Source organism: Tachyglossus aculeatus, chromosome 17 (genome assembly GCF_015852505.1).
Source record: "Tachyglossus aculeatus isolate mTacAcu1 chromosome 17, mTacAcu1.pri, whole genome shotgun sequence".
Classification (NCBI taxonomy): Eukaryota; Metazoa; Chordata; class Mammalia; order Monotremata; family Tachyglossidae; genus Tachyglossus; species Tachyglossus aculeatus.
The window spans coordinates 50,754,430-50,780,211 of NC_052082.1; the positions used below are offsets into that span (position 1 = coordinate 50,754,430).

The 25,782-nt window shown below is 42.1% G+C and overlaps 1 protein-coding gene across 4 annotated transcripts in view; it reads left to right on the forward strand.

Moving 5' to 3' along the window:
• SPECC1 (sperm antigen with calponin homology and coiled-coil domains 1) overlaps nt 1–25,782 on the forward strand; it is a 177,731-nt gene that overhangs the window by 25,315 nt on the left and 126,634 nt on the right. For 2 of the 4 annotated variants that reach the window (XM_038759915.1, XM_038759919.1), the window contains exon 1: nt 9,771–9,854. The exons of the other annotated variants lie outside the window; for them this stretch is intronic. The gene's annotated coding sequence lies outside the window, so the exon portion shown is untranslated. Of the gene's footprint in view, nt 1–9,770; nt 9,855–25,782 lie in introns of those variants that run through there. 4 annotated transcript variants of the gene reach the window in all.

The window sequence follows — 25,782 nt, forward strand, 5'->3', positions numbered from 1 at the left end:
TTTCCAGTATGTTACTACCTGTGAAATAAAATGTCATCATCAATAATAGTAACAATAATTGTGGTATTTGTTAAGCACTTACTATGTGCCAGACACTGTACTAAGCACTGGGGTGGATACAAGCAAATCGGGTTTAGCGCGGTCCCTGTCCTTCACGGGGCTCAAAGTCTTAATTCCCATTTTACAGATGAGGTAACTGAGCCACAGAGAAGTGAAGTGACTTCCAAGGACACCCAGCAGACAAGTGGCAGAGCTGGGATTAGAACCCATGACCTTCTGATTCCCAGGCCCGTGCTCTATCCACTATGTAGACCTTTGTTCAGGGCCCACTGGGTGCCTGGACCTCAAGGAGTTTACAGTCTAATGAGAAAGCAGCACAGGCTAAAACAGATATGATATTGGTGTAGTATGAACCCCTGGAACAGAGAAAAAGAGGATTTTTGGCCCACAGAATATATTTTTGCACAGGAATAGAGTTCTCATTTTATATTTAGGTGCATTTATCGTACTTGCATACAATGGATTTTAAAGTGAGAAATGAAGTCAGTACAGGGTCCTATTACTTAAAATAAGACTAGCTTACACCAAGCTTTACCCAGTTTCCCTGTAAACTGCCACCCACACCCCCACAATCTTAGTAGGGAATGAAAATAGGACCCCAGCAGAAACAGCCATCATCTTGGTAGTTGATCTAAAGATGATCGTTTTTCTGCTGGTGTCCTCTTTTTTGTTCCTTACTAACCTTCCCTGCAGTCGCCAACTGTTCTTTCTTCCCTCAGTCTTCCCACCCACCAGCAACCCTGCAATAGCTACAAATCTGCAGGGTGCCAGGCTCCCTCCATCTCCAGGCACTAACTCCACTGCCCTGCTTTGTGTTCTCTACCCACCTACACAATTTCACTGTGTGCACCAAGCTGTTTTAACACCGCGTGAGTTGAGCTGTGTTTCTAAGGAGCAATTTTACCATCGCACAAGAAAACAACAAAAAAAAAATGTTGGAAGGACCAGAAAAGATGCTGAGCATACACGTAGCACAGTATAAGGTCAGATAACATCCTCGAGCCACTGCGCTTTGACTTCACACCTCTTATTTGTGTATTAGCTAATTCAGTCAATCAGTTGATCATATTTATTGAGTGCTTACTGTGTGCAGAGCACTGTACTACTTGAGAGTTGGACTGTGTACAACCTGATTAGCTTGTATCTACCCCAGCGCTTAGAACAGTGCCTGACAAATGACAGCGCTTAACAAATACCATCATCATCAATATAACAGATTTGGTAGACACATTCCCTGCCCACAAGCTTACAGTTTAGTCTCCTCTTGGGGAGTGTTAAAAGGGAAGAGCTTTACCAAATTTTTCTCCTAAAATAAAAATGTGTAGTAAAGTGAAACCCTCCAGCTCTTTATGAAATTCACTCATTCACTCAGGTATGCTCATAAATCCATTTGTGCCTCTAGGCCTATAGGTGGTATGTTAAAAATGGTAGTCTGTGAAGAAGGTTTTATTTTAGTTAGATTTTTCCAGTAAAGTAGGCTGAACTCTGTTTCAAAAGCATCCTGAAGTTTGTGCCACATAGCTTGTGGGTGCCACTTCATTTCAGAATTAACAATGAAGTACCCCTGAGGCCTAAAGTTTTTTATGCGGGTAACCCAACTTGAATGGGATTTTGAACCTGGGTTTATACCACTTGGGATGCCCTACAGATGCCCACTGGCTCCACTGGTGCCAATTTCTAGGACTACTAGGACTTAAATTTATTTTCATATCTATCTTGTCCTCTAAACCGTAAACTCCTTGTGGGCAGGGATTCTGGGTATCAACTCTTCTATATTGTCCTTTCCTAAGTTCTTAATGCCGTGCTCTGCACACAATAAGTGCTCAATAAATACACTGTGATTGAGTCCCCTTTTCTTTCATCTAGGCCAAGAGCTTCCTGACTGTCTTTTAGGCCCCATTCCTTCTATTCCCATCTAGAGTGGGATAGCGGATTTCCTTCTCTTGAGGTACAGGTTCTACCCAATCAGGCCTGACTCCCCTGGGCTTTAAGTTTCTCCTGGACTTTTTCCCAATTTTTAAAAATGTAATTTCACTTTATACTATTTGTTAAGTGCTTACTCTGGGCCAGGCACTGTATTAAGCACTGGGGTAATAATGATGGTATTTGTTAAATGCTTACTATGTTCAAAGCACTGTTCTAAGCGCTGGGGGTGGATACAAGATGATCAGATTGTCCCACGTGGGGCTCACAGTCTTAATCCCCATTTTCCAGATGAGATAACTGAGGCACAGAGAAGTTAAGTGACTTGCCCAAAGTCACAAAGCTGACAAGTGGCAGAGCCAGGATTAGAACCCATGACCTCTGACTCCCAAGCCCGGGCTCTTTTCACTGAGCCACGCTGCTTCTCTAAATAGATAGATAGATATAAGATATAAGGGTAGATATAATCAGGTTGGACACCGTCCACGTCCACATGTACCTCACAGTCTTAATCCTCATTTTGCAGATGAGGTAACTGAGGCACGGAGATGTTTGGTGACTTGCCCAAGGTCACACAACGGACAAGTAGCAGAGCCGGGATTAAGACCCAGATCCTTCTGACTCCTGGGTCTGTGCTTTTTCCATTTTCCCACGCACAACTGTATGTGAGAATGTATTTTTTAAAGGCGTTATCTTGTAGAAAATTATTTTGTTGTTCAGATCAAGCCTAACTTCAAGTCATGTAGTTCCTTCCTGGAGCGTAACACTGGCAGATCTTAGGCAGCAAGGGGCAGTTGCAGTCCCTGGGTGGCAGTCAATCAATCAATCAATCAATCAATCGTATTTATTGAGCACTTACTGTGTGCAGAGCACTGTTTTAAGTGCTTGGGAAGTACAAGTTGGCAACATATAGAGACAGTCCCTACCCAACAGTGGGCTCATGGTCTAGAAGGGGGAGACAGAGAACAAAACCATACATACTAACAAAATAAAAAAAAATAGAATAGATATGTACAAGTAAAATACATAAATAAATAGAGTAATAAATATGTACAAACATATATACATATATACAGGTGCTGTGGGGAAGGGAAGGAGGTAAGATGGGGGGATGGAAAGGGGGACGAGGGGCCAGTCCTGAAATGGCAGTGGTGAGTTTTTCATTGTGAGTCTGTTTGGCTTAGGTGGGCGACTTGTACTTCCCAAGCACTTAGCACATTGCTCTGCACACAGTAAGTGCTCACTAAATACGATTGAATGAATGAATGAATATGGGTCTCCTCCTCTTCAGCAGTTTTATACATCACCCCTGAAGCAGTCAGGATGTGTGGTGCTCCCTTCTGCCTTAAGCTCGTTTGGAGGCGGAACGAGCCGCTTCCATTTCACCCATCGTCAAGGCCATCTTCAGTGTCCAGGCAGGTGGGCGGAGGGTTGAGGCAGGCAGCACCGAGCAACCGTCCGAGTCAAGACCACTCAGGGGAGCAAGCCTGGACACAGTCTGGTACCTGAAAAAAATAACCCTCTTGCTTGTGCTCAACCTAATGCTTCTCTGTCCTGTTTTACTCTAATAAAACCCCTAATAATAATAATAATAATGACATTTATTAAGCGCTTACTATGTGCAAAGCACTGTTCTAAGCGCTGGGGAGTTTACAAGGTGATCGGGTTGTCCCACGCGGGGCTCACAGTCTTAATCCCCATTTTACAGATGAGGCAACTGAGGCCCAGAGAAGTTAAGTGACTTGCCCGGAGTCACACAGCCGACAAGTGGCGGCGCCAGGATTTGAACCCATGACCTCTGACTCCAAAGCCCGGGCTCTTTCCACTGAGCCATGCTGCTTCCCTAATAGCACATTAGACTTAATTGGTTAAAATGAATTACCTTTAGGCTGCTGAAATGCCGTGAATTTTTTTCAAACTCTTGTTAGTTTGTGTAAGCCGCTGGCTAATATAATTTTTGTGACTCACTCTGAGGAAGCAGGATGCAGAGTCTGAGTTTAACACCGGCCCTGTTTGAATAGATTACCTGGGAAGCTTGTGGAATCTTCTTAGATGTCATTAAAATTAGGATAGATTGTCATCTGTCTGGCCAAGGTTTAGGTGTTGTTCTGCCTTAAGGCAGGGGAAGGTCCAGATGATGTTTTATGTTTCTTTCCAGCTAACATACCAGCTTTTTTTATTATACAATGAAAGTTGATCTGCTTATTGAAACTTGTAGACTGACATGAACTTCCTTCCTGACTCTAGGCTTGCATTAGCAAAAGAAGAGTTTAGATTGACTATCTGCATTAGGCAGACTGAACTTTGCCCTAAAGCTGAAATACAGTTTAACTTTACTCATTTCTACTCTACCAGTGTGGTGACTTTTCCCCTGTAATTACTTCTCAGCCTAACTCCACACACTGGTACTTTATGTTTTGGAACGGAATGAAAGGGTCATCTAAAATTATTGGTTTTTTAAAAAAGCAGCAGTAAAGTTCCTCTTTGTGATTTATCAGAGATCATGGGTGTTTACAACTAGGTTTATATGCTATCAATATATATATATATGTATATATATATATGTATATATACATATATATATATATAATTTTTTAAATATTTCTAGGGAGGAAATTTCTTTGGGTGATTGCCATCTTTTGTCCTATCAATATCCGATTTGTATTCATGTTTATATATATAAACTATCTTGAATTTCTAACTATGACTAGGAAAACCTACTTTCTGCCACATCTCACTGTTTTAAAATACCTACTGTAATAATGGCCAAATTGATGCTTTGGGGATTTATTGGAGACCAGTTAGTGTTTAGACTGTGAGCCCACTGTTGGGTAGGGACTGTCTCTATATGTTGCCAATTTGTACTTCCCAAGCGCTTAGTACAGTGCTCTGCACATAGTAAGCGCTCAATAAATGCGATTGATGATGATGATGATGTTTATATAAGTTGCTATCCTAATCTCTATTTGGATAAAAGGTTAAATATGTTTGAAAAGTAATCTATTTTGTTTATTTTATAGAATATTCTTGTATATTTTAAGCTACAAAATTGATCTTTTTTCCAACGTTCTTGAGTATATTCTAAATCTGTTAGGGGAGGAATGGGTAGGTGGCCTATCCTGTATTTAGAACTCTTGCTCGCTAGTTAATTTTGCCCCAAATTTGTTAAATCTCTGTGTTTTAAAATCAGTTTCATCATAGAATTTTGCTCCAGTTATTTTTAACTGTGACAGATGTATTTCCAAGAACGAACAGGGCATTCGGGTCCTTCTCCCCGCTCCCCCCACTTCTTTTTTTGGCTAAGTGATAGGAAATTCTGCTCAGTGGACAGAGGCGGCTGGTTTCCCATTGAGCCATGTCTGAACGCACAAGCAATGGCAAAAATCCAGTCCATTGAAATACACATATTTTGAAATAGTACTTCCTTTCAACCTCTTTACTTTGGTCTGGAGACTCTGGAATTCTGCTCCAGTGTACTGCTGGACCTGTCAAATAAGACCTAATACTCTAAGGGGCCAGAACTACTGTTTTAAAATTGGTGAGTTTCTGGAACCCTCTTGTTGGTGTTTTTATAAATTCAAAGGAGCCCAGTGTCAAAAACAGGGAGGGATTTGAGGTTAGGAGTTCCTCTACCTCATACCTGAATGATTTAACTGTCTGTGTATGTATCACCCATAATAACATAATTATTCACATTTGGATGAGGTACTGTTAATACATTTGTAACGTGTACAGAAGAACATGCAGTTGTGGATCTCTGTGTTATTGTTGTGGGGGATGAAGAATCCTTCAAAAATTTTGATGAGTCAATTGGACCAGACAGGATAAAATAACACTCTGTCATGCATTTTGAAGTATGAAGTGATTTGAATTTGCAGAATTTTGCAGCTTTTCATGCTGCCTAGTATAAGCTTCCTGTAGGGAATCTACCTGCAGGCCTGTCCTTGAAGTATTCCTGACCCTCCAGGAAACCAGAAGTCCTAGAAACTGGGTGAGGGTCCAGTCTCTTGAGGTTGCAGCTCACACAATGAAGAATTCAAATGCTTTGGGCTAAGGGGTGAGACTCTTGATGGGAACTTCAATATCCTGGCCAGTCCGCTTCTGCAGTATGATCAAATTGAAGAGAAGTGGAAGAGTACCTATTAACTCTGAACTCCAGCTATTCACGTTTCCAAGAAAGAGGAATTTAAATTCAATTTCTTAATTGGGTGGGAGTTTAGCGTTATTCTCAATTTTAGGAATGTGAGGTGGTGGGACCGAAGGGCTAAAAACAGAAGCAGAGACAGGTTCAGTTCACAGTCAGAGACCAAGAAGATGCTGAGAGAGGGATGGATAGGGGAGAGAGGCAGCTGGGAGACAGGGATACATGTGCACACACACATACACACATGGACACTCACATACACAAGCACACCCTGAAAGCCCTCATGTTCATCATCTTTTTTGGTCCCGATGCCTGCTGTAGCACAGTTACATCATCATCATCAATCGTATTTATTGAGCGCTTACTATGTGCAGAGCACTGTACTAAGCGCTTGGGAAGTACAAATTGGCAACATATAGAGACAGTCCTTACCCAACAGTGGGCTCACAGTCTAAGTTTCTGCTTTGATTGCCGAGTCCAGCTGTTTACACCTCTGCTGTAGACCCCAACCCGTTAAGCCTTGGCTGTGGAGAGCTCCTTTGGGCCACAATTCCCAGCTGATCCGTAAGGTTTCTGAGGCAGCGGCCCCGACCTAGTTTCTGCCATGCCAGAGTGCTTCTAGAGAAAGCCCGGAAGTGGCCAGAACAGCTGTGACGATGGCAGCGATAGTGGCAGTGGAGGAGGAAGTGGCTGGGCAGCCTCTCCTTCACTCCTCAGTTTAACTGCTACACTGCCACTGCCGCCTCTACTATCCCAGTTATAACTGGCCTTCCCAGCCACTGGGATGAAAACAGGATGCCACGCCTACTCCTGGGTGGCACCCCAGGATGCAAAAATTTGGGAATGTCCTACCTAATGTGGGATGGATGGCTACATTACTTTTAAAGACAAGTTTTAGATTAAATTGTCAATTAATATGTAGTCAAATTTTTGCTAATCCATAATGTACAGTTCAGACCGTTATTTAAAGCACATGCCAAATGACCCATTTGGAACATTTCAGCAGTAGAAATGGTTCTTTCAAGTTTCTCTGCTGGTACGGATCCAAATATGGCATTCTAAACCACACTCACGAAAGGCTTTTGAGGTCATTTCAAAGTAATTTACTAATCCTGGCTGGGGTCACTTTCTTTTCCTGCAGCTAAGAACTTCCGATTACATTTTATTTTATATCTGGATTCAGTTTCTCTAATTTTCTAATTTGGCCCCACAAGCCACTCCAAAGGAGGGGAAGGTCCTTTTACAAGCCTCAGTGCTTTTTCATCCTCCCCCGCTTTCCTGAAGCTTTCTCTCATTTTTGAATGGTGGAGCATGAAAATTCAAAGCTGAAGTGGAAATATTCCTAGGGTGAATCCTGCAAATTGGATATGCACAATCTGTTTCATGTTGAATTTGGATTAGGGCATTTCACATTAAAAAATGGATGAAGTGTAAGATCTGAGAGATTTGCAGATGGTCAAAACATAGCTACATCTTTGGAGCTGGTCACGTAAAACTCATTTCATGGAACCAGTGTAATAACCCACACTATATTTCTGAACCTTCTGTTCTCATACTTCTAAGCAGAAAGATCGAGATTTCCAATTATCACCAGTTTCAGATTGCTTGAGAAAATTCAGAAGTGCCTTCCAGTTTGGAAAATTCCAGCTTTAGGGGTGGTTAGTCTTAGTATTAAACATTTTCACTGCAATCAATCAGTCATGTTTATTCACTCATTCATTCATTATTGAGTGCTTACTCTGTGCAGAGCACTGTAGTAAGCACTTGGGAAAGCACATTGTTGCACTTTTTGTTTGCAAAATATTCTATAACCTTAATTAGTTATTTCACAATAATCCTGACTAGTGGATCGACATAGTTTTCCCCACTGTCGGTGAATCATGTACAAGTATTTACTGAAAAAGCATATCCATACAAAATTATCTGAACTTTTTCTGACATCTGTCCTTGCTTAACTAGTACATCTGACCTTGTAAATTCTGTTACAAGAGCTTTGTAATGCTGTGGATTTGGCTCTGAGGACTGTATTCAGGTTCCCCATTTTCTGGTCTGAGGAAGGTTCCACGAACCCCTATCAGCTCCACCCAGAGTGGGAAATGTGACCCTTGTGTCTTCTCTGACTCCCATAGGCCCGGTCCCTGAGCTGGAAAGGTCTATTCTTAGCCCGTTTTCTGCTCAGACATCGCAGCAGGAGGGGATGTCTGTGTCCAAGTTCTGAGTATGGGGAAGTTCAGGGAACTTCCTGGAACCCTCATCATAAATGGAACCCAGGCATCTTCTTCAGCCTCAATTATTTTGCCCAGTGTCCCATGAACCCCAAATTTGCCAAGATAGTGTGCTGCATATATGTAAAAAAATTGGAAACAGTTGTCCTGGAATGATAAGTGGCAATGGAGTGTAAATGCAAACAGCAGACAGTGTGTGATTTGGGACTACTCTGACAGAGCTCAGGGATGACCTTAAATGTACCATGCAGTATATTCAGTCTTACTCTTAATAATAATTAATAATTATATTGCTGGGGCTAATTGCTCTGAGAGAAGGAAGAGTGTCAGTCTTCCTTGAGTGTAAATGTTTCCATTCCCTGGAACTGGTCATTTTGCCTCCAGTCCGCTCCGCTTGTGTCAGCCAGGGTAATTTACAGCAGAACTTAAGACAGGAAATTTGAGTCCCCCAGTGAAACAGCAACTGCTATAATATTATTCCAGATCTCACAATCAATACAGTCCCCCCCCAAAAGCTTTCAGTCGAGGTCATACAGATTCACAAGGGCTGGCCTGATTCCCAGCAAGGCTCCTGACCCCCTACTAGCAGCCTCCACCCCCGGGGTCCCCTTTAAAGAACCCACCAAGTCACGGCAGAATACGTTGTTGGGCCTGAAGGTTGGAAAAGCCCCCAATTCAAGCCCCCTGTCCCCAGGATTTCTGGGGTGTTCTCTGATGCACAACCTGTGGTAGACAGCCCTTAAAGCATGAAGTTTCATCTGCAGCTGCATCCCTATTGAAGAGCCAAACACTTTAAGTTTGCCCCACGAAGATTTGCTTCCAAAAGTAATCTGCTGTGGAATGATCTCTTCAAAAAAGTACATCTGGCCCTGGGCAGATAGAGACAGTATGTAGTTTAACGGGCATAATCTGTCTATTTGATCTCCAGGAAGTGGCATTGGCTACTGCCACCCTTTTTTTCCCCTTCTGCAAAGTTTTCTGCACAGTTTTGGAGGTCAGATTGTGATTAGGGCTAATCATGCCACCTAATGTAACAGTATGAATTTTTTTCTATTTGAGGCTAAAGGAAAAGATCAGCATGAAACCACCATGCCCACTCTTTTTTTAAAAAAAAATTCCCTTTGTACATCTAGAGTTCAAATTTGATTAAATTCTTGTGAATTTGAGATAGCATGATGAGAATAGAATTCTTTTTTTTTTCCTCTCCCTGAACGTGCATGTATTTGTGTGTTTGTGTATGAAAGAGAGAGGGCGAAAGAGAGAAAGATAACGAGAAGAGGAGGAGAACGAATGTTTCTTGTGCTGAATGTCAAAGCGCTGGTGAAGCCAGCTTGCTTCCTCATGTGAATCATTGCTCAAGCAGCTTTTCAGTGTCTCGTTGCAATGTGGTTTTCCTCTCAGGGAAGTTCTAAACCCTTGAATCGTCAGTCTGGCTCGCACACGTCAGAAGCTAGAGAGAGGCAGTTCTCGTTTTAATACATGAAGAAGGGAAAGATTCCGCAGTAAGTACTTAATTGCTTTTATTTATGAGCGGGGCTGGCGTGTCTCAGTTCTAGCAGGGGAAGAGGTATATTAGGTCCAGAACTCGCTATCTTACTCTAGGATCTGTGCTGTAGTCTCCAACTTGCCAAGGTAGCTATGCTGTGCACCGTATTTTGATGACTTGCAATGAATTTCCGATATTCCTCTATTGCTTGAAATACTGGAGAAGCTACTGGTAGCATCTGTTTCCTACTTGCTGATGAGGCGGAGGCTGTCATTCTCTGCCACCCTGAAAAAGTAGCTTCTCCTACGGCCACTGCTTTCCATCAGCCAAAGCGGGCATAATAACTATCGTCCTTCCTCGAGAGGGTGTTCTGAAAATTAATGAGTTAATTTTTATAGCATACTTTGGACAGGAAAGACTGTATACAAGCCCCAATTACTAATAGCTGTGTGGAATTGTCATTCAACTAGTGTGCTTCTACAATATTGCTTTGCTGGCACCTGTGAGGTAAGAAAAAAGCAAATCCTGCCGAGAAGTCAGAGAAGAGTGGGCTGCCCAGGCTGTGGAGACAAAATGCCTTGCTGTCTAAGACCGTCGGTGTTAATGTTGGAGGGTGGGTTGAACTGTGCCTTCTCGCACTACCCAGGCAGGGGGTCTGTTACCGTTCAGTCTGATGTCAACAGGGTGTCCTCAGCAATAGGGTGTGCTTTGATCTGAAACTTGTTGTAATAAAGCACACACAGATGGTAGGACTTCAAGGCAAGAGGGGCAGGGGTTCAGGGGGGAAAAATACTTCTCTTAGGGCTGTGGGCAGGGAATGTGTCTGTTATACTGATACTCTCCCAAACGCTTAGTACAGGACTCTGCACACAGTAAGCACTTAGTGAATACGATCGATTGAACTAAAATGTATTTTTTTATTTACAGAGCCTTTCCTCGTAGTAGTGTTTTCTCTATAGATATACTCCTATTTTATTATCACCCTATATGTCTATGGTACCTATCTTCTGCCGCTCTCAAAACACTGTTTTCTGCATTATCTTGTTCCCCCCACCCTCTATTTCTTTTCCTCTTAATATCCTGGTAAAGTTGCTTTCTTTTTCTACGGGAGCCCAATCCAATAGCAACTGTTTGATCACTGAAGCATTACCTCAGTTAAAGAAGTAGTTTTTTTAAAAAAAAATGTGTTCAAGTTAAAAACAATTTTATAAATGAACAGTAAAGGTTAAATGAATTAGTTGGTGTTTAGTGCCAGGTTGATCATCATTATTTTATTTTTCATTTTTACAGCTCAAAAATGGCTTCCCATCTCATATTTCTGCTGTTCTTCCACAGTCTGGTTCAAAATCACAACCTAGAGGATTTTTTTTTAACATTCCAAATCACCCTATTTATAGCACTTTACAATTTGACACTTGCATGAAAGTTGACTCTCTAGTCTCTTTCAATACAACACTATTGAGGATTATATCCTTTAGTGGCTTCCCCTTGTCTGTGAAGAGGGACAAAGGGCAGAAGGGGCTTCATTAGAGTTGTCAAAACACTTTGAGTTGGAGGAGCGGGAGAAAGTTGGACTCCCACACATCCTGGCCACCACATGAGGGGCAGGGATCTGCGCCTGTCTCCATCGGGAGTCAGGGAGTCCAACATCAGGGACAACTGCCCTGTGGGATCCATAATTATTTCTGTCTCCCAAACTAAGAAGCAGGTTACATGGCAATTACTGCCCTTTTTGTACCTTGTAAATGTGGCTCCTGTGGACTGTGCAGGAACACATAATGACTGGGTATTGCTCAGCACAGCCTTCGGAATTACCTGTCACTTTGGGAATGATTATATATCCGTGGCCTGTAAAATGCTACATTTTAAATTCAATACACTTTAAATATACAGTGGAATAGGAGGCCTTACTGAGAAGTACCAAGGGCCATTAACCTGTTGAGTGTTGAGGCTGCTCTGTCACCTGGCTGGCAGACAATGCCCAAGCCTGCGAAAATGGCATTTAGTGGTCTAGCTTAATCCAATATAAGTTAGGAAATCTAGAGCTCAGACTGAAATTGCATCCAGTCGTAGTTCTTTAAGGCGTGGGGGACTCCTACAGGGTATGTGAGTTAAAATGCCTTTCTTCTTGTTCCCAGAAGAATCCAGCCCAAACTGTGGATTCTCTCAAACTCTTATTGTATGGTGACTACCGCACCATATTACATAAGCTCTGTTATAAAAATGTTCAGCATGTCTCAGTATATGGTTTCTCATTACCTTTTCCCTAAAGAGGGACTATAGGTCTTAGAAGAGTTTAGATCCATTCATGGATGATAGGTACAAAATGGGTTATTAGAGGGAAAGGTTAGGGATGATAGAGGGAAGAGTTGAATTTATGTTGCTTTCAGGTTTCTCTTTCATTATTCACTTATATAATCAAGAAATAGAAAAAGCTATAGCTCAGACCAGGTTCTCTCTCTCTGGTCCTTTGTTACAGCATATCCTGGAGTTTTCAAAGGCAATATTGTCTTTTGGGAAGGATACACATTTACTCTTAATGAAGTGATTACCTGATGACAGCTTTTTGTTCTTCCATTTTTGCACCCACATGAAAGCCAAGGCACTGCCCCCTTCCTTCCTCACCTTTTACCCCTATTATTCCTTTTAGCTATTAATCACAGGTGCAGTGAGACTCTGGACATTCTCCTTTATGATAGAATAGACTCAGGCTAACTTTGAATAAAATGGTTGGAGACTTTCATTATTGCCAGAAAACTTACTTCGCTGCTGTTGTTAGTAGCGAGAGATAGGAATAATAGGCCTCCGAACTTGTTTTATGAAGTAATAGCGTTTTGACTTCTGGTAGGCTAAGATTAGAGGTCTCGGTTGAATTCTATTTGAAAGCCATGAACTCCTTTCTAGATTCCGAGTTTGTTCTCAAAATCTGCCACTCTGAACCAAAGATGTTATAAAATACTATGCATTCTGGAGATTTTCCAAGGAAGGGAGCCTGCTTATGTTTTATCTCCATCCCCCATTTTACTGCCCTCCACATTCACTCTTTCATTCTTTTAACTGAAGCCACATCAGGAGGCCAAAGAAATAAGTACTAGTTAGTGGTCATTCAACTCCCCGGGAAGCCTGCTCCTGGGTTCCACTTTGGAGCCAAAAACGTATTTCAAAGCGGTGATTCTGTCTCGATGTGATCTTTCAAAATTGTAGCCTTTCTCTAGCATTTATATTTAGTGACACCGACTCCACGACTCCTATTTCAGGTGACCAACTTCCACCTGGTGGTTGGCTTTGGGATTCCTGGTTCAGTATTCACGGACCAAATTCAGGATTGGGGCCCGAGAGATCAGTGACCAATCCTTAAAGGTCTCTTTCCTATAAATCATAGCCGTTTCTCCTTTTTGTTTTTAGTGTAGTTATTACTTAACCTTTGCCTAGATCCTTGAGTTGAGCTGCAGTTTTTCCCCCCCCCTCGTGAAACATGAAAATCAGGTCTCCTCCATAGTTACCATGAGGATATCTGTGAATAATCTGGTGCCTTTTCTCCATTTGAAACTGTACCATCCTAAGACATACCTCTAGGCTAAAGCCCTCGTGTCCCAAGCCTGACCATAAACCAAGTTTCCAAGCTTAATGAAGCATGAGGCCAGAGTTGGTTATGATCACTCCATTAATCAGTGGTATTTATTGAGCGCTTACTATGTGCTGAGCACTGTACTAAGTGCTTGGGAAGAGTACAGTATTACCGAGTAGGTAGCCACGTTCTCCACCCACAGTGAACTTACAATCTAGAAGGATGATCCAAAAGCCTAGGTGAAAAATAGAAAAACATCAAACCTGTTCTGTTGGGTTCTTCACTTTTCTTCCTAACGGGGAGGGCTAGGAGTAAACACTCTATATTAGCTTCTTCATAGAGTTCTGACAGGTTCTACTGTGATATAAGTTTTGGGTATGTTCACTTGTCTTCTATTGCCAAATGAAACAAACAAGTCCCTTGAGAGTTGAGCAGGGTGGGAAAAAAAAACCCAACTAATTTGGTTAGATCGCAGAGATTTCAGTGCTTTAACTTTCAACTTCCTAGTGCTTCTTAGTAGTGACCAAGGCTCTAATTCTCCCCAAAACAGCAATCAACGGGAACTGCTAGATTCCCTGTTAGTGCATGACAGCAATAATATATAGCTAGACCCAGCTCCATATTTTTGCCAAAAGTAAAGCACCAGATTTGAGCTCCTGTAAAATACTGCCCAATCCTGAATGTAATACTTAAGAAACATTCAGAAATTGGTGTTTGAAGAAAATGGAAGGGTAATTTTGGCATTTTGCTTTACAATCATACATAAATACAAGATAAAACACTTTTCCTTTTTTAGGGAAGTTATATTTTATGTTGAGTCTTTCATACTTCCCATTTATAAGCAAAAGCCTCATTCTGCACAAGAAAAATTTGGGGCAGATGCAAATGGAGTTGATTGAAAAAATGTTTTTCTTTATTACAAAAGAAAACTGTTCTGGAGAACTGTGTTTTTGGCTTTTTTTTAGATGGGAAAAAGTGGGCAGTATAGTTCAGATTCTATGGCCTGATTGGTATGCTTGGCATTTAAAAATTCTTAGATAAGGGGAAAATATGGCGAGGGTACATCTGCCTGCTGCCATATTGATTGATGACTGGTACCTAAAATTTTAATTTGATAACTAGACATCTGGTTGCTACTTAATATCTCTTATGACAGTATTAAATGGCTGGATTTTGAAGCTGGGATTTTTAGATATGCCCATTTCCAATCCCTTAATCCACTCACTTTTCTTTAACTATACAGTTAAATTGTGAGTTCCTCATGGTCAAGGAACTTATGCTCTTTACTTCTGTTATCCTCCCTCAAATACTTATAATAATAATAATAATAATATTTAAGTGATTACCATGTGTCAAACACTGTTCTAAGTGCTGAGGTAGATACAAGCTAATCAGGTTGGATAGAGTCCTGTCCCACATGGGGCTCACAGTCTTAATCCCCATTTTACAGATGAGGTAACTGAGGCACTGAGAAGTTAAGTGATTTGCCCAAGGTAACACAACAGAAAAGTGGAGGAGCCGGATTAGAACCCAGGACCTTCTGACTCCCAGGTTCATGCTCTATCCACTAGGCCATGCGGCTTCTCATAATGGTGATACTCTGAGACAGTAGATGCTCAAAAATACCATTTCTTGATTGATTCACTGACAATTTCTGGAATTGCTAAGCATCCCAGTTTTGTTAAAAGAATCCCAGGTTACTGAAAAAAACTTCTAAGACCACCCAGAGCACCCTGGGCTTCGTGCCCAAATGAAGCAAAATCAAATTCATTGCAGGACTCGTGTCAAAACTGCCAATTTACTAAGTGTAGCTGCTGCTTCCAGAGAGAAATGTCCCATCACTACCAGCTGCCATCAGATAAATAATTTAAAAAAATTAGTCTGCCATTTCCTCTACTCCATCCCCATTTGCCCCTTCCTAGCCCAACACTTGCCCCTTCATTTCCCTCCCTGTCCCCAATCCAGCCATTTCATTTTTTTTTTAATCAGTTCTTCCTCATCTCCAATCCAGTCTTTCCCACTGGACCAACCCCATCTCTCCCCTGAGACCAGAATGGTAGGGATGGGGACATGATGGTAGGGAAAGAACAAGGTGTAAAAAGATGAGTGGGTGGGGGGAGAGTAGAGGACCAGCCCACTGAGACTATGTAAAAGAAGAAGATCTGGCTCAGAGTGGGATGGAGGTGAGTGGAGTTTGGGAGAGGGAGATGGTGAGTTAAAAAAACAAAAAAATTCCTTCCTTGTGGACAGTTGAGTGAGGCTGGGAATTTCTCACTGGGTGAAGGCAAGGACACCCAATGAGTTCAGCATTGTGCCATGATACTGTTAAAAATCTTGGCAGCTTAATGTCAGTACCATATGTCAAATTAAAATCTCCAACTGGCGTGACCAATCCCCAGTTTCTTGTCTGCTTCACTTTGAGAGGGTTTTTTGATTGCAGAAGTTAGCCACTTTATGCAAAATCAAATCTGCTTGCCCTTCCAAAATGTAATATCATTTTTCATATAAGTACGGAGTCTGTAATGCAGGAGGTTCTGACATCCATCCACTAAGAAACACAGGGCTATTTAACACTCTCGAATTCCAGAATGTAATAAGTGTGTTCTGTGAATTACTCTTTCCTTGCTTCTGTCATACCTCTGATGCTTTTTAAAAAGCAAGGTGACTCTAATGTTCCCTTTTAATTTTGGAGGGAGTGAATTCAAGTTGTTGCTTTATGTCTCAAAGCTGAGATTCCCACCAAGCTAGATAGAAGACACTGCTATTTGATAGGTAAGAGAAAGACATAACAGTCATTGTCCACAAAAAGACAACTCTTCCAAAATTCTAAAAACACTAAGGGGAAGACAGTCACTGATCTGTCTGGACTGTAAGATCATTGTGGGCAGGGAATGTTTCTACCAACTCGGTAGTATTGTACTACCCCAAACACTTAGTACAGTCCTCTACGCCCAATAAACTCTCAATAAATACCACTGATGACGCTGATGATGCCCAAGGTTTCGATGAGATTGGACAGCAGGTGAGGCAACAGAAGGCAAAGGAGAGGGTTCCCCAGGCAAAAGGGTCTTGGGGAGGGAAAAAAAAAAGCATCTCACTCTTTCCCCATCCTCTTCCCCAACCCATCCAAACCTTGCAAATTTCATTTGTTGTAGAAGTCCTTCCGCCATTTCTTGCAGATGACATTTGAAGGGTTGTTATTCCAAAGGTATTATTTGCTGGGAGTCAGAAGACCTAGGTTCTCCTTAGGGTTTTTTGAAGCGGTGTGCCCTAGCAGAAGGAGCAAGAGCTTGGGAGTCAAAGGACCTGGGTTCTAATCCTGGCACTACCACTTGTCTGCTGAGTGACCTTGGGCAAGTCACTTCATTTTTCTATGCCTTGGTTACCTCATTGGGATTAAGACTGTGAGCCCTATGTGGGACAGGGACTGTGTCCAACTCAATTTTCTTGTCTCTACCCTTACCCCATCTCTTACTACAGTGCTTGACACATAGTAAGTGCTCAATAAATACCATAAAAAATAGTTGCTGTTGTATTCCTCAGTTTCCACTGCAGATAGCAAAATGAAAAGGTCCATCACTGGAATGTTTGAAATGTTGATTGTAAGGATTCATTAGTTTAGCAGGCTTGGGCTTTCCAAGTAAATGTACTATATGAATAGAGGATCAATCAATTGATGGTATTTATTGAGCACTTACTCTGAGAAGAGCACTTTACTAAGGACTTAGGAGAGTGCTAGTCAATACATTTCCTGCCCCCAACAAGCTTACAGTCTAAAGGAGGAGAGGATGGCTTATTACTGTTATATTATGGCTAGAAAAAAAACATTGTTCCTACCTTCTTGTTAGCAAGTTAGTTTTTGATTAATAGTGAGCACTAAAAAGACTTCAAAATGAACCTGAGAAGCAGCATGGCCTAATGGAAAGAGCATGGGCCTAGGAGTCGGAAGACCTGTGTTCTAATCCTGCCTCTGCCAATTGCTTGCTGTGTGACCTTGGGCAAGACACTTCACTTCTCAGTGCCTTAGTTGCCTCAACTGTAAAATGGTGATTAATCACCTGCTTTCCCTCCTATTAAGACTGTGAGCCCCATGCGGGACAGGGATTGTATCCGACCTAATTAACTTGTACCTACCCCAGAGTTTAGAACAGTGTTTGACACTTAGTAAGCACTTAACAAATATCATTACACACACACACACACACACACACACACACAAACCAAAAAAACCCCTCCAAAATTTTGAAAACATTTCAGAAGCCAAACAATGCTGTGAATTTTTTTGCTTTACATGGACAGTTCAGTGAAAAGATAATCCAGCTCCAAAGATTTTTTTTTGGTGTTTTTTAATGGTATTTAAGTGTTTACTGTGTGCCAGGCACTGTACTAAGCAGTGGGGTAGATATATGTTAATCAGGTTAGACATAGTCCATGTCCCACATGGGGCTCACAGCATTAATCCTCATTCTACAGTTGAGTAACTGAGGCAAAGAGTAGATGTGACTTTCCCAAGGTCACACTTCAGACAAGTGGTGGAGCTGGAATTAGAACCCAGATCCTTCTGACTCTCAGGCTGGTGCTCTATCCACTAGGCCATGCTGCTTCTTTTCTCAATGGTTAAATTGAACAGTTTATGGAAACTGTCTTATTTCAGGCAACTGTCTGGGTCACCGAGGAGTAGACTGAGGGCTATTCCACCTGGAACTTTTCAGGAAAAATGCTTCACTGTTGATTCTATTCAGTGGGGAAATATTAGTGATGCATTTTGACTTTAGTAAATAGGCTATTCTCATTTGCATGAAAAAGGCAACCTGTTCTACAAGGCTGGTGTTTTGTAAGATCCCTGGCAAGTGGGGTGGATCCTCCAGAATAGGGTAGGCTGCCCTCCACTATGCCTGGATGATGATGATGGTGATATTTGCTAAGCACTTACTCTGCATTCTAAGCACTGGGGTAGATACAAACTAATCAGTTTGGACGCAGTCCCTGTCACACATGAGGTTCACAGTCTTAATCCCCATTTTACAGATGATGTAACTGAGGCATAGAGAAGTTAAATGACTTGCCCAAGGTCACACAGCAGACAAATGGCAGAGCCAAAACTAGAACCCAGGTCCTTCCAACTCCCAGGCCCATGTTGTATCCACAAGGCCATGTTGATGACAGACATAATGGGTTAGGCAGGGATCCTGACTTTCCATGGGTTGTTTCTAAATTTAAGTTTAAATGTAATTCTTGAGAAGATTCTGTGTAGAAATGCCACCCCTGTGAATATCCCCGGGAATAAACTGACCAGGGAGGGAAATTCCACAAGAATCAACCTTAATTTTAGGGGGGGAACCAAAAAAACCCTCTTGAAGCCACAGTCTCCATCCCCTTAGGTCACCATTATTTGGAGATGGTGGACTGCAGATTGCCACAACACAGGAAACAATGACACAATCCTATTTTAAGTGACAGTGACTTTACGATGGGGGTACTTAGCATTCTGGCAGAAAAAAAATAATATACTGCTCAGGAAAACCTTCCTCTGCTGACTGTATAGTAAAGATTATGGGTTGGGACAGCTTCAGCTCAAAGGTATAAATGTAGAGGGAAAGAACAGGGAGCTTCCCTTCACTTTCAATTGCAAAAAAAAAAAAGAAATGAATTTGATCTCAGCCCTTGAGATACCATTTATTTTGAGCCAAACCTCTCTTCTGTTTCCTCCTCAACTTCACCTACCCTGAAGGATTAGCTTTGCAGGAAGTCGGAGAATTTCAAAATGACTGTTTGGAGAAGCTGTTCTCCTTTTGCTCGCAGACTTTGTTTCATGGATCCTCTTTGTTAAGTGATTTAGTATCACTGATTTACTTTCAACATTTTCTTCCTCATATCTAACAGCCAGAGTTTCTGCCCACAAAAAATACTTTAGGCCCCACCTCTTTTCTTTTAAGTCCTTGCTCATTCACACTTCTTTTCATCCCCAACCCTGCCACCCCCCACAATGCCCCAGAAGCATCTTGTGTTTCAAAGGACTAAAATGCCGCAATTCTGATTGGGGTCCTTGTTTCTGCGCCCATGCTCCGCAACTTGAGCCCACGGCCTACCCGTTTTTCATCAGCGGAGAAGGGCCCACATCAAAAGGCTAACTTTTAATTCTAGAGCAGCAAAATACTCTAGAAGATTTCCTCATGTTATATGAGTTCTTTTTGTAGAGATGCAGATGTACATGAGCTCCTACATAAACCTTTTCATCCATTTGCTGCCCACTCCTACATACTGAAAAAACATCACTTAACCTCATTGTACCCTCTGGCCATGACCCATCTCCCGTTTCTCATCCCAACATATATTCCTTGATAGGGGAGAAACACTCACTATTTCCACTTCCTCAGTGCCAACTCTCTTCTCAAACCTCCACGATCTGAGATTCCCTACTGAGACAGCCTTCCAAGATTTCAGAAGTCCTCCCAGTGGCAAAATGGAATGGGTTCTACTCTGTCCTAATCCTCTTCTACCTCTCTCTTGCCTTTGACAATGTTGACCATTCCCTCCTAGAAATTCTCTCTGGACCTTGGTTTTGCCAACAACTGAATTCTCTTTATATTTTTTTTCCCATTCCTCTCAACACATCTTCTCAGTTTCCTTTTCTGGCTTTTTGTTTTACCCTCACCATTTTTCTGTAGGTGTCCCTCCAAGCTTATTTCTGTATTCTCGACTTTTTTTTCTCTACACTCTTTTTCATGGGTTACAGATCCACTTATGTGGTTTCAGAAACCTCCTTTATGCAGATGAGGTGAGCTTTTGTTTAAATCTTCAACCCTTCCCCCTCACCTACTTTATAATCTCCTATGGCTTCCTGTCTGGTTGGGGACCATGGCTTTTACTTTTGTTGATGTATAATTATAATGATAAATAAGAATTAATGGAAGTAATAGTATTTATTAAGCACTTACTCTGTGTTGAGCACTGTACTAAACATTAGGAAGGCAGACACAGGTGGGAATTAGATCCAGATCCTGTCCCTCAAGGGACTCACAATTACTAAGTGGGAATAGTTTCAAGATTACCAGATCTGACACGTTCTCTGGGTCACATGAGGCTCATAGTCTGAGTGGGTATTTTGTCCTCGTGTTACAGGTGGGGAGCCTGGGGCCCAAAATGGCTAAGTGACTTGCATGTCCTTAAACTCCTATTGTAGTCCTCCTGTTCCCATAAGCTCTCAATAAATGCTGCTCTTGAGGATTAGTCAGTAAAGGCCTCCAAAAAGAGATTACTTCTTAGAAGAACCTGGAAGACAGTATTTATTGAGGGCCTTCTGTATGCAAAGCATTGTACTGAATGCTTGTCATAGATCTGCTTGAAAGGAGTCCTGTGGTGGGGCCATGATCAGCCACTCCAAAACTCTGCAGTGTTTTTATTTATCCTTAGCTTGTGATTCTTGCATGCTTTTCAAAATGTACACCTTTCACAGCACCTGCTGTGTTGTAGTGTTCCATTTTCATTCTCTGTCACCAATTTAAGGGAATATTTACTTAAATTTGTATAATCGGGTGGGTTATACCCATTTTCTATGAAATTCCAGGTGTTCATTGCAAATTCCATATAACAACCTAAAACTAGCCAGTGAAGTCGTGTCTGGTGATGTCTTCTTTCTCTTTGGCTCCAGCGGTTAGAGTCTTGGTGGGTTGGAACTGCTTTTCTTCTCCTCCCTTGAAGTCACTGAGATCCTCGGCAATCAGTAGGCCCTGGTGAAAGAGGAGAGAGAAATGCAGCCATTTCCAGCTCACAGTTCACTCTTTTGTCAAAAGCCTGAGATGATGCAAGTCATTAGAAGCTCCTATTTTTGTTGTTCGTTCATCAAACTTCCCTCACTTTCTGTTAGAGGTCCAACCTTTTTCTTTTTTTCCTTCGTTCCTAATGGTTTTTCTCTACCCGTGGGCCCCATGTGGGCCAGGCGCTGTAGATCTTGTATCTACCCCAGTGCTTAGAAGTGCTTGACACACAGTAAGTGCTTAACAAATGCTATAATAGTAGCAGGAATAATATTACAGTAATTTCTTTTGCACTGCCTCTTAGAGAGTTCATGCCCAACTGACAAGTGAGGGAGAACTGTAATTTACATTTGGGTTCTGCAAGAAATGTTCTTGGGAAGAAAAGAGCACCGAGACACCAGGCTAAACTGAGTTTTTAAATGGTTCGTGGAAATAAAAAAATGGGGAAACGCTCTAAGGAATAGGAATATTTCTTTGAAATAACAGAGAAGGCAAACTGAATGGGCTACCCAAATGGCATTCAGATGGGGACAGATGACCAGAAATGCCCAGAGAGCTGTGTGCTCTCACCTGGCAGACTGCTGCTACCTACTGATTGCCCAAGATCTGGTTAGACTTCAGCAGCAATGTTATTTAGGGTGAACATGCAGCTGACCAGGCTAGCAGAATGGAGACTTTACCAGCCACTTAAGTCTGCTTAAATGTCTGACCACCATTAATAGCCTGAACTCCGTCTTAAATGGATCCCCAGATTGGCTTCTTGCTGACCAAGAGGCATATCTTAATCACATGTTTGTATTGAAAAATGAGGCCAAAGTACAGAAAGAAACATCAATCCAAAGCAGGGGAGGAAAAAAAAAAAGCCATCTGTTGTTTTTCCCATCAGGGGCTGATGGGATTTACTATATGAGAACCAGATGATTTTGGTGGAGGCTGAGGAATGTTGAGTGGGCTGACAGCTAAGGGCAAGGATCTGTTTAGCCCATCAAGACAACAGCCCAAACTAGCATTGATACCTACTGAGCGTAGCTTACGGGCTGTGGGGCTAAGTCATAAATCTTGCCTGGTAAATACAGCCAGATTACCTAGCTGTTTTTTCCCCTTGAAGAAGGAAAGCTATTTCTATGGTTTCTCTGTTGTGCTCTTCACTCTAAAGAATTAGTGTTTTTTCCTGTCTTTTAATAGAAGTTGAGTGACTTTCCCCTAGATTTTTGTTGCTTTATAGTGTTGTGGTCAATGTTTCCTAAGATCTCATCTCTGTAGCAGCAATTGTTCCGGATGTTGGAAGGTCTGATAACTTGAATATAGTATGGTGTATTTATTACTACCAGCAAATACATAAATAAAGATTACTTGCCGAGAATATGCCAAAGTAATCCTTATACTTCAGCGTAATCCAATTTTGGTACATAGTACTTGGTTTGGTGACTTAAATTTCGAAGTTGCCCTAATGACAAACCCAGAAACTGAAGTGCCTTGTTTCCTGAGAACTAACAATGATCTTGTGTCCAAAACCAGGGCTGTGCTGAGAGATTTTAGTCAGTCACTAAAGCCCTCTTTGCCCCTTCTACTCTTCCACACTGCATGCCTAAAGGCCAGCTTCTTTTTGTTCAGCTGTAGGAAAATAGTCACCCAGGTATTGGTGATTGTCTCTACGTAGCAGAAGTCAGGTTAGAGACTCAACCTTTTCCAGTTTTGAATGGTTTGAGAGTGATCTAGAAGGGAAGCAGCATGGCCTCGTGGAAAAAGCTTGGGCCTGGGAATCAGAGGACCTAGGTTCTAATCCCGGCTCTGCTGCTTACCTGCTGGGTGACCGCAGACAAGCCACTTCACTCCTCTGTGCCTTAGTTAGCTCATCTGTTAAATGGAGGTTAAGACTGAGCCCCATGTGGGACATGGACTGTGTCCAACCCGATCATTTTGTATCTTCTCACGCTGTGATAAGCAGCGTGGCTCACTGGAAAGAGCACGGGCTTTGGAGTCAGAGTTCATGGGTTCAAATCCTGGCTCTGCCAGTTGTCAGCTGTGTGACTTTGGGCAAGTCACTTAACTTCTCTGTGCCTCAGTTACCTCATCTGCAAAATGGGGATGAAGAGTGTGAGCCCCCCGTGGGACAACCTGATCGCCTTGTAATCTCCCCAGCGCTTAGAACAGTGCTTTGCACATAATAAGCGCTTAATAAATGCCATTATTATTATTATTATTATTATTATTGTCTACCCCAGCACTTAATAAGTACAGTGCCTGGCACATAGTAAGTGCTTAACAAATACAATTTTAAAATTGGGAGTGGGGAGGGACAAGAAGGAGGAGGGGAAAAGAGGGGTCTGCCAGAGTGGCAAAACTGCAAGAAAAGCCGCCACTGAACTCTACTAATCCTAAAAAGTTAGGCTTTCCCTTTGACTCATCTGTTGATCCCCAAGAGCTCTTCTGGCTTGCCACATCATCAGTATGGCCAAGCCATAACGCTGTCCAGAAGGTGACAACTCTGTGGTATGGAACTAAACATGCAAAAGACCATTAGCACACTTAGCTCGACTCTGGAATCCCTTGGAATCTGAATTGTGATTCCACAGGCCTAGGCATTCAGTTATGCCCCAAATTTCCTGGGCCACTTTTCACTTGAAGAACTGGGATCCTGGCCAATAATAATAATAATAATGATGGCATTTGTTAAGCGCTTGCTATGTTTAAAGCACTGTTCTAAGCGCTGGGGGGATACAAGGTGATCAGGTTGTCCCACGTGGGGCTCGCAGCTTTAATCCCCATTTTACAGATGAGGTAACTGAGGCCCAGAGAACTTAAGTGACTTGCCCAAAGTCACACAGCTGACAATTGGCAGAGCCGGGATTTGAACCCATGACCTCTGACTCCAAAGCCCTTGCTTTTCCCACTGAGTCACGCTGCTTCTCTAGGCAGGAGGTAAAGACCTTCTTGCTCCTGATCAGACACTGGCCCAAGAGTGACTATTTCTAGTGACTGTACAGCAATTATGAGGGAAATCATAGTATGTGGCTAATTCATTTTCTGCTTTCTAGCGTAAGAGTTCCAACAAAACTAAGTTTTGCAAAGCAGGGGACCCAAATCTTATCACGATTATTAAAGAGCCATTTGGAGGGAAAAACATTTTGTTTCTGTCTGTTTGGATTATATTCATAATGTTGGTCCTTGAATGTCCACATTTTATTTTTCTCCCTATTCCCATCATCTTCAGGCCACTTTTCAAAAAAGGAGAGTGCTTTAAATGATTTAAGAAATTTAGGCTAAAATTTTGACTTAAAATGAATAGCTTTCTGAAGATAACTCGACTCTAACTTCCCCACTTGTGAATTAAAGAGATAAGCACCAGGGCTTTTAGCTGGCCATATTAATTTGCAATTTTAAAAAAATCAAGTAATGGCATTTATTGAGCACCTTGGCATAGTGGATGGGGCTGGTAGTCAGAAGGTCAAAGGTTCTAACTGCTGTGTGACCTTGGGCAAGTCACTTCACTTCTCTGTGCCTGTTAGCTCATCTCTAAACGGGGATTGACACCATGAGCCCTATGTGGGACAGGGACTGAATCCAACCCGATTGGCCGGTATCCACCCAGTGCTTAGTACAGTGCTTGGCACATAGTAGGCACTCAACAAATACCACAGTTGTTATTATTACTAGACTCTTTGCTAAACGCTTGTGAGAGTATGATCATAATAAGATACATTTTCTCTGCCATTAAGAACCTGAACAGGGAAGACAGAAAAAAATGATTTACCGAAAGCGAAAGCCAGAGGAAGAACAAGTATATAGCTGGAAGCAAAACAAACACATTGGGATGAAGTAGCTGAACAAATAATTGAATGTACAGATTAATAAATAATACAAATGTACATATGTACACAAGTGCTAAGAGTAGGGTTAACAAACAACTGGAAAGGGTGAATGTTGATCTTCTGAAGTCATTTGTTTTAATTGGGGAAGGCTTTCTAGAGGAGGTGGGATTTTAAGAGGGCTTTAAAGATGGGAAGAATTCTGTTCTGGTGTATTTGGAAGCAAGGGGTCTCCAGGCTTGGGGGGACAGCATGAATTAAGGGTCAGAGGCAGGAGAAGTTGGTCGATTTGATGTACAAGCCACTAACTCCATTAATGAAAAATAACTAATTCAACCAGTACAATTGGGTCCAACCTTCATATTATAGAAAATTCACATGTGAACTCTGCCAGCAGAATTTTACACCCTCCATTGTATTTCCATCTGGGATTTGGGGAGACAGGAATCCACACAAAATTTCCTGCTCCTCAGCCATGGTCTCCTGAGACAGAGAGTGCAGAGCAGCCCCAGGCTGGATACATCACTGTGGGGTGGGTGGGAAGGGGAGGGATTCTCCAGCTGGAGCTTCACGTGTTCCACCGCCCTGCTCCAATATCCGGCGGGAGCTGCATTTTTAAGATAGGCAGATTTGGGGACATTTCCTCCTTCCCCAAAAAGCATGCTTGTGACTTGTTGGCAATGTCTCTCTGCCTTGCCTTCCGCTGGCCTTCTTTAAAAGAGTTCCCATAAATACTGCGTTAAGTAACCCTCATCCAGAAAGCAGGGGACTTCGACCGTCTGATTGTCCCATCTACGCAGTCATGATTCT